General features: G+C 42.9%; 1 pseudogene; it reads right to left on the bottom strand.

The window, feature by feature from the left end:
• Positions 1-305: 305 nt before the first annotated feature.
• LOC110296664 (large ribosomal subunit protein eL27 pseudogene) lies at positions 306-658 on the bottom strand (annotated as a pseudogene).
• Positions 659-8,556: the final 7,898 nt, after the last annotated feature.

Here is an 8,556-nt window from a genome sequence, read left to right as displayed (position 1 = left end):
CAAGCACTCGGATCCAAGACTTTCCAACCTCAGAGGCTGTTGTTTGGATACTACTCAGTGAGTTGCTATTGCTGTAGTAGCCCAGACTACCATAAGAGCCACAGGGCTCATACCTGCTGCTCTCTAACCACTGAGTAAGGCGTGTTATCCAGTCCATATAGTAGGGACGGACAACATTTCTGGGGATAAAAAAAAAAAACAGTGATTACTCTTTTTTTAATATTATTATTATTAATGACAAAAACAAAATGTACCAAAAAGCGAAGCTTCTGGAAAAACCATTTGTTCTTCCCTGTCTTGTATTGCTACTCAAACTTGACCTTGGCCTCCCGCCTGGCTTTGTGTTTCAAAGCTGGATCCCTGAACACATCCTTGTTAACAACAGTCTTGTCCAAGGGGATAGCTGCAGAGTACCTTGTGGGCATGAGGTGGTTGTAGCTCTAAACTTTCACAAAGGACTTGATCTTGGATCGCTTGGCAATTTTCTTCTTGCCCATAGCAGCTGTCACTTTTTGGGGATAACAGTCAATTCCAGTCACCATGGCATGGCTGTAAGGGCATGCCATGGTCAATGTTCTTCACCATGACGGCTTTGCATCCAGAGTAGAATCCAGCCAGGACCAGCACCACTTTCCCTGGGCTTCATGTACTTGCCCATTTAAACAGCAAGGAGCAGGTACCCAAAAGAAAGGCATGATTATTCTTAATATTCCAGAAAAACAAGTCTCTGCATCCTTCTTAGCCCTGTTTTTCCTGTTCTGTCATGGGAACCCTATAACCTGGAGCGGCACTTGGGCATGCTTTTTAAATAACAGCTAACTAGGTTATTTAAATAACAGCTAACTGGGTTATTTGGGGGAAGAAAGAAATGGGATACCAATGTTTAGTGGTGACAAAGGCAATACAACTGAAGAGAAGAAGTCTCATTCCTTGTCATAGACTCAGTTCCAAATATTAGAAGAAAAGTCTTCAGACAGGCAGATGACAAAGCTCAGGGTGGGGGTCACAGATACTGTCCCCTGAAATCCTCTATTCTGTCCCTGATCCTACAAGAAGAACTAACACAGGAAGCTTAATAGGAAGCATGTACAGTTTATGTGAAATTAAAAGTGTTCTTTGTTTCAGGCTACATGTTCTGGGTGGTTTCCTGATTTCCTTCAACAGTGATATAGAAATGAAAGACAAACCCTTCCTCCCTTTGTTTGTTTGTTTTTTGTTGTTGTTGTTTTCCAAGACAGTGTTTCTCTGTGCAGCCCTGGCTATCCTGGAACCTACTTTGTAGACCAGGTTGGCCTCGAACTCAGAAATCCACCTGCCTCTGCCTCCCAAGTGCTGGAATTAAAGGCATGCACCACCACCGCCTGGTCCTCCCCCTTGCTTTTTTACCTAGTGTTTCTTTGCAGCAGTAGAAACTCATACTGGGACAAGCTGGTACCAGAAGTGGGGTATTGCTGTGACAGATATGAGGATGTTGTTTTGGGAGGATTGTGGAAGGACTTTGGAACTTTCTGAAAAAAAAAAAAAAGCCATTGAGTGTTCGATGCTTGAAAGATATGAATGTTGAGGGCATTGCAGATAGATGATGGTGGCCTAGCTTATAAAGTTTCAGAGGGAAGTTGTTCTGGTTATTGAGGCTGAAGAATCAGCTGTGATGAACAAGATACCAGTACTACTAAAGTGAAACCTTTGCTTTTCAGAGATACTTGAGGCTGGCCAGCTGAAGCTGAGAAATTAGTGGTGGTTAACAAGAGACCAGCATCATTGAATTAAAATCTGGGAAGTGTTTCCTGGGAGTACACAGAAGATGGTTCCAGAGTCAGCTAAGGTTGTACATCATGCTGGCAGCCAAACTTGGTAGTTAAGGTGGCACTAGTTTTGAAAGCATGAAGGTGTCATGGAGAACCGAGGCTTGGCACTGTGAGAGGTCAGGAGAGTCCACTGGAGAAGCTGCAGCCTCCGAAGCAGTTGAAGGCATGGGATTTAAGGGGTCAATATAGAGAAGTTGAGACTTGACACCATGAAGAGAGCCTATGAGAGACTATTGGTGAATGTGCAGCCCAGTTACAACAGAGGACTCCAGCATTGTGGAGATGCCAGTGCTATGGGATGACCATCAAGGACAGCAGCAGCAGTGGAGTGAGCCAGCCAGAGCCTAGAAAACCAGCTGTGTGTGCTGCAAAGGGAGGAGCTGGAGAAGTGACCCAACCTTTGGAGGAGCCCAGACGTTCATGAGTGGATCCCAAACATTGGACAATGTGCTGTTAATGCAGCTGGGATTTGGTTTTGCCTTGTCCAGATTGTGAATGTTCGTTCCCTGGTCCTTCCCTTTTGAAGTAAAGAAGTATTTAACTTAACTTTGATTTGTTGTTGTTGTTGTTTACAGAAATTCATAATTGAGAAATTTCAAACTTTTTTTTTTGGTTTTTCGAGACAGGGTTTCTCTGTATAGCCCTGGCTATACAGTGTCCTGGAACTCACTTTGTAGACCAGGTTGGCCTCGAACTCAGAAATCCTCCTGCCTCTGCCTCCCGAGTGCTAGGATTAAAGGCGTGCACCACCACACCTGGCTGAAATTTCAAACTTTTAAAAAAGATTTGGGATTTTGGTTTGGTTTTGGTTTGTTTGTTTTTGAGAGTGGATGTGTTAAAGGAACTGAATTTTTAATGCATTTGAATTTGTAAAGTCTGTGGAGCTTTTAAAGTTATTTATGGTTTTAATATGAGATTCTGGAGATGGATGAGAAATGAAAGGTGACTTAATGGTGATGTGTCTATATGTCAAAGGATCAGTTGTGCGGGCTAGTTTTATGTCAGTTTGGCAAAAGCTAGGATCATTAGAGAGGAGGGAGCCTCTATTGAGAAAATGCCTCCATAAGATCAGGCAAGCTTGTAGGGCATTTTCTTAATTAGTGATCAATCCAGGAGGGCTCAACCCATTGTGAATGGTGCCACCCGTGGCCTCTATAAGTAGGTTGAGTAAGCCATGGGGAGCAAGCCAATAAGCAGCTCTGCTACATGGCCTCTGCATCAGCTCCTACCTCCAGGTTCCTTCCCTGTTTGAGTTCCTGTTGTGATTTTGACAGTGATATATAAAAGTATAAGCTAAATAAACCCTTTTCTCCCCAACTTGATTTTTATTCATGGTGTTTCATCACAGCAATAGAAACTAAAACTAAGACAGTACAGGACTTTATGAAAAGTAAAAAGAAAAGTTTTACTCCTGACCCCTACACACATAAAAAACACAGATAGTTTTTTATACCATCAGAGAAAAAATGGGAAATGTGTAAAGGAATGTTCAGATAAAGGAGGGAGCAAGCAAACCACTGGCAGAAACGTGTTAAGCCATAGTGCAATACATAGACTCCTTTCTGCAATATAGGGGTACAGATATGACCTCTCAAGATAGAATATAAAAGTGTTCACAGAATGGTGAGATGTCTCTGTGAGTAACAGCACTTGTCCCTCAAGCCTGGAGACCTGTGCTTGATCCCTGGAACCCAAAGAGAAGAGATCATCTCCCCATGCATCCTATATCTGTGGGAAGGAGCAAGGGGTCTCACAGGCCTCTTTTATAGAGGGCATTTATGGCACTTACTCTAAGAGGGCAGAGCCCCCAAGACTTCCTTAAGCATCCTGGCTCCTGTCATTACCTTGGGAGCTGGGGTTTCACCACATGGATTTGGAAGCACTGACATTTTACAGATGCCAAATGTGAGGCCATACTGGCTTTTCTACAGTCACTCAGTGGAACAGGAACCAAGCCTATGTTCCAATCCATCCCAAGGTGTAACCTTCTTTTGAGCCATCTATCCCTAGCATTCAGGGAAGGGCTGAAGCAGAGAGAACACAGCAAATATGTGCTAGAAGAGAGGGCATTAGAAATACAATGAGTCAGCTCTCCTTAGACTGCAGAGCTCCAGGGGGCACTAGAAGAAGCAAGGAGCTATTTAGAATAATACTGTTACAGAGATCTCTACCTTCTCCTGGTCTTCCTGATCCTCATGATATTTGCCAAAAAATCAAATAACAAACCAGACTGTAGTGTACAAAATAGTTTATTACAAAGCAAAGTGAAGCATCTTCAAAAGTGACAGTGGACAATGGCCAAAGGGGCCACTGGGCCAACCTTATGCCTAGGTAGACTTTTTATTATTTCTTAAAGTTTCTGGAACAGACAGCTTTCTGCTCGGGTGATTGACAATCCCATTTGGATTAAATCTTATGGTATTATATCTTTATTCTTTACCAGAATGCCCTTGGCTAGAGAGTAATTTCATGATCTTTGGGGGAAGCGTGCCATGTCTCCCTCCAGGGCCAGAAATGACTGAGTGTTCAATCTTTGACCAATAATCAGAGTCCTCTTGTCCCAGCTCCTAGTATTTAAGCTGAAGACAAGGGAGGGGTCCATCCCAAGTGACCATCCAAGTGCTGATATCTGACTACCTAGCAATACAAGATGAGGATGTGAGCAGAGGCGCGGGAACCACACTGGAATGTAGAAGGAGTGAGGAACATGGAGAGGTCCTGGTGAAGAAGGCACACCATTCTCTGAGGTCCGGCTGAGCCTGCATCTTCTCTCCACATCTTTCCTTGTGTTTCAGTAACGTTGAGATTGGGTTATGGTCTACTCTAAGTTACCCTATATTGATAAAACAGTGGCTTCTCAGTTTGTGTCAAGTCCTAAGAGACTCCACTTTATAAGTAGCATTTAATTCCATGTTGAGGGAGAAGGGTCAATGTGGCCAGTGATTAGATTCACAAAGGACACCATCTGTCAGACAATACAGATCCAGCAAAGATTAATAAGTGACTAGTTTATGGGATTAGAAAGGGAGCCACCCTATAAGTTTATTGTGGGGATTAAACTGTAGAGGGTGTATTAAAATCATACCAGGAGAATAAGATTCTGGAACGTATAAAACTCACCAGACTGAGTAAAGGGTTTAACTCTCTGACCTGGACCCCTGAAATGATGAACACCCCAGCACTCTGATGGCATGGCCCCATACCAACCTACCATTTGACACCTGGTGTGTGTGAGAGACCAACTTACCTTAGACTCCTACTGTTGATTCAAACGACTCAGCAGCCCGCCTGTCCACCATTAACCTATCTAGATCTGACCCTCCATTCCTCACTCCTGACCCATCTCCTGTTCTAAGCCTGCTCTGACCTTTTACCTTGCAGCTGAATCGTGCTCTCCAGGAGTCCTGGCAGCAGTTTGCCCACCCTGAAAACTCCTGATGTCTGCAGCAGCAACATTTAACTTACATTCATCCTGATAGATATATAGATGATAGATAGATAGATAGATAGATAGATAGATAGATAGATAGATAGAATGTTCCTTGGCACTTAAAAGCAATGCCATTTACTTACTTACTTACACACACACACACACACACACACACACACATTGAATTCACTATATGTTGTGTGAATATGAGAATACTAATAATTAAGATTGGAATAAAGGATTTGCATTTGCCTTGGCTAGGCTACCAAAACAGGTAGATTTTTTGACAAATTGCTACCATTGAAACAGTTAAGCCTTGTGAATTAATCATTATTCAATAAATTCTGACACTGTGAGAAAATACAAACTTGTTCCCCTAAGCTTTTGGCATAGCATGCTCGTGGCAAGTGGTGCAGAACACAGGTCATGAAGAACTTTGCAGCTTTCTTAAAACACCCTTGTCTGCCTTCTGTTACACATGTGGCAACATTGTCTGTCTTCTGTTACACATGTGGCAACATTGTCTTCTGTTACACATGTGGTAACATTGTCTTCCTTCTGAGCTAGTGAACTTCCTTAAGAGCTCTAACTCACCAGCTTCTCATGCACTGAAACGCTTCTGTCCTGCACGCCTTTAATTCCAGCACTCTGGAGGCAGAGGCAGGCGAATTTCTGAGTTCAAGGTCAGCCTGGTCTACAAAGTGAGTTCCAGGACAGCCAGGGCTATACAGAGAAACCCTGTCTTGATAAACAAAAATAAAATAAAATAAAATAAAATAAAATAAAATAAAATAAAATAATAAAAAAACCAAAACCAAAACCAAAAAACCTTCTTCTTCAAATAATTCCTCCTGCAGGCAAGCAAGGAGAGCTGCCCTTGACTAGAGAAAACCTTTTATGATTACATTTTGAAGAGGGGTGGAGTAGGACTCCTCCTGGGAGGAGAAAGTGAGGGGTTTTGTAGTTATTTGTAGAAAGGAAGGCAGTCTTCTCTGTACAGATGTTCCTTGGCACTTAAAAGCAATGCCATTTACTTACAAATTACAGTGGTCTTGATGCAAATGAGCCACTCCAGGACTGTTTCCTCTATCCCAGATTAGCTAAGAAGTGGTGGAGAAATTGACCAAGGATGCAGGATGCTGAGCCTGACCTGAGGTCTATTAAAATCAAGCTCCTGGTTTAATTATTCCCATTTCTGAAGCAAGATGCAATTAGAACCTAGCAAACTGGCAGGAGGAGGATTTTGCTTTGATTTATGTGGCTTCAAAGGCTACACAACAGGAGAGGGCATTTGACCTGACAGTTTGAAGAAGTTGCTGAGAGCAGAGACAGCAGTCCAGGCTGGACTCAACCCCAGACACCCAGAAAAATTGAGGTGAACCACTGAGTCCCTTTGCCCTGAGTTTCTCTGTTAAACAGAGAGAGCTATCTCTGCCCTCTTTATGAGAAGTCTGGGAGGGAATATTAATCCAGTGACTGGCCTTCAACAATTTGAAACTTTGAAAGTGCTTCTGCATGCATTATTTCATTTGATCTCCATCAGCCGGTACAGAGGGAGCTATTATCATCTGCATTTTCAGGAGGAAAACTAAAGCTCAAAGAGGTTAAGTTGCCAAGTCACACAATCAATTAGCAATGGTGGCATGCTGCTTCCAGCTTCAAATTCCATTAAGCCTCCTCTCCCTGAACCCTGCCTCCCCGCTCTCCCCCCCCCCCCGCCCCAGATAGCATGGGATGAGAGGAAGAGACAGCCACAAACAATAATAGCAAAGCCATAGTACTCCTTAGAGACCAGCTTGGCTCAAATAGCTATCTTTATGTCAGCTCATTTTATCTTGCCAATAGTTCAATAAGATAATTATTAGTCTGTGTTCCAATGAGGAAACTGAGTCAAGATATTCAGGACGACCTGGTCTTGAATACGTGTTCATGAAAGACCCACAAAGTGAGGACTCCCCCACATTCTGACTCAGGAGAGGTGACACCCCAAATCACTTACAAAAAATGGCCTTGATGTAAACCACAAGAGGACTTTTTATTCCAGGCGCACTCTGGGGCTCACAGTCGTACATCACACAGAGGGTAGAGGACTGTGGAACCCCAAGTAGCTGGGGAAGGGGGTATTTAAAGGAAAAAAAAAACACAATCAAGGGGTTGGGGAGGGCATTATTGGAAAATACCAAAAATACCAGTTAAGAGTCACAAGGAAATGGAATGTCACAAGGAAAAATACCTGATAATTGTGTGGTTATTTCTCAAGACAGTTTCTATGAGCCTCTAACAATAGCACATTTGCATAGCGGGTTCTAAGAATGGTCAGGGTGACCTCATTTTGAACAAATACTCCCTGAACCCAGGAAGCAGGTGGGTGGAGGAATGTCACTATCTGTTTTATGATTAGCATGCCTTGGAGCATTGAGTCACAAAGGTCACATTCTCAAGCCTAGGCCTAAAGGCCTAGTCTTTTTGTTTTTATGTTACACTTTTTCAGTCTGAAGCCCCAGCAATTATTTTACTGATTTTTGTATGACTGAACAGGAGATGGGACTTAGTACTTTCATGTATTGTAGTAACTGTTGAGATCAGGTTGTGCCCTGATCTAAGTTACTCTGTACTGTGTAAAAGGGTGCTTTCTCAAACTGGCTTTATCAGAAACTCTACTTTATCAGATTTTAACTCCATTTTGAGGATGTAGGCTGGCTCCATACCTGGGTGGACATGTAGACAACATTATCTGGATGATCCCACTCACAAGTCAGAAAGGGTACCATGCTACAAGACACTGGGGGCTAAAAGAGGCACATAAGGACATTAACATCAAGTCAGAAACTCTTCCTGAGAACTCCCAGGCTCACCAGACTAAGAAAAATATGCTTATGTGCTCCTGTGACTTACATAGAGTACTACACAAGCTTTGGGTTTGAACACAGGCAGAATTACAGCAGAAAAGCTACATTCTTATTGCTTGAAGGGAGCAATACATCTGTTGTTGTTTTAGGGTACAGCCTCACTAACATAGATAGATGCCTTCACTTAGGGGGTCACCTGTCAGCTTACCAGTGATTGGGATTAGTTTCAGTCCTCATCAAAAGGATTTTCAATCAGTCCGGTCATTCCCAGAATCCAGGGTGATGTAGGTTTAGGTGTCTCTGGGTGTCTGAATAGAATACTGCAAAAGCCAACTGTCAAATGCCTAAAGGAGATAAAAACAAAAAACAAACAAACAAAAACGAAGGTAGGGATACCAGGCTTTTATTCTGCATACAGTAGAGTCTTGTGGACCCAAGTAAGGAGCCAGTGCTTTTTGGCAAAGGTGGT

This window comes from Mus caroli, unplaced genomic scaffold (assembly GCF_978045245.1).
Source record: "Mus caroli unplaced genomic scaffold, Mus_caroli_1 scaffold_1, whole genome shotgun sequence".
Lineage (NCBI taxonomy): Eukaryota > Metazoa > Chordata > Mammalia > Rodentia > Muridae > Mus > Mus caroli.
This window is presented reverse-complemented; position numbering and strand designations above follow the sequence as displayed.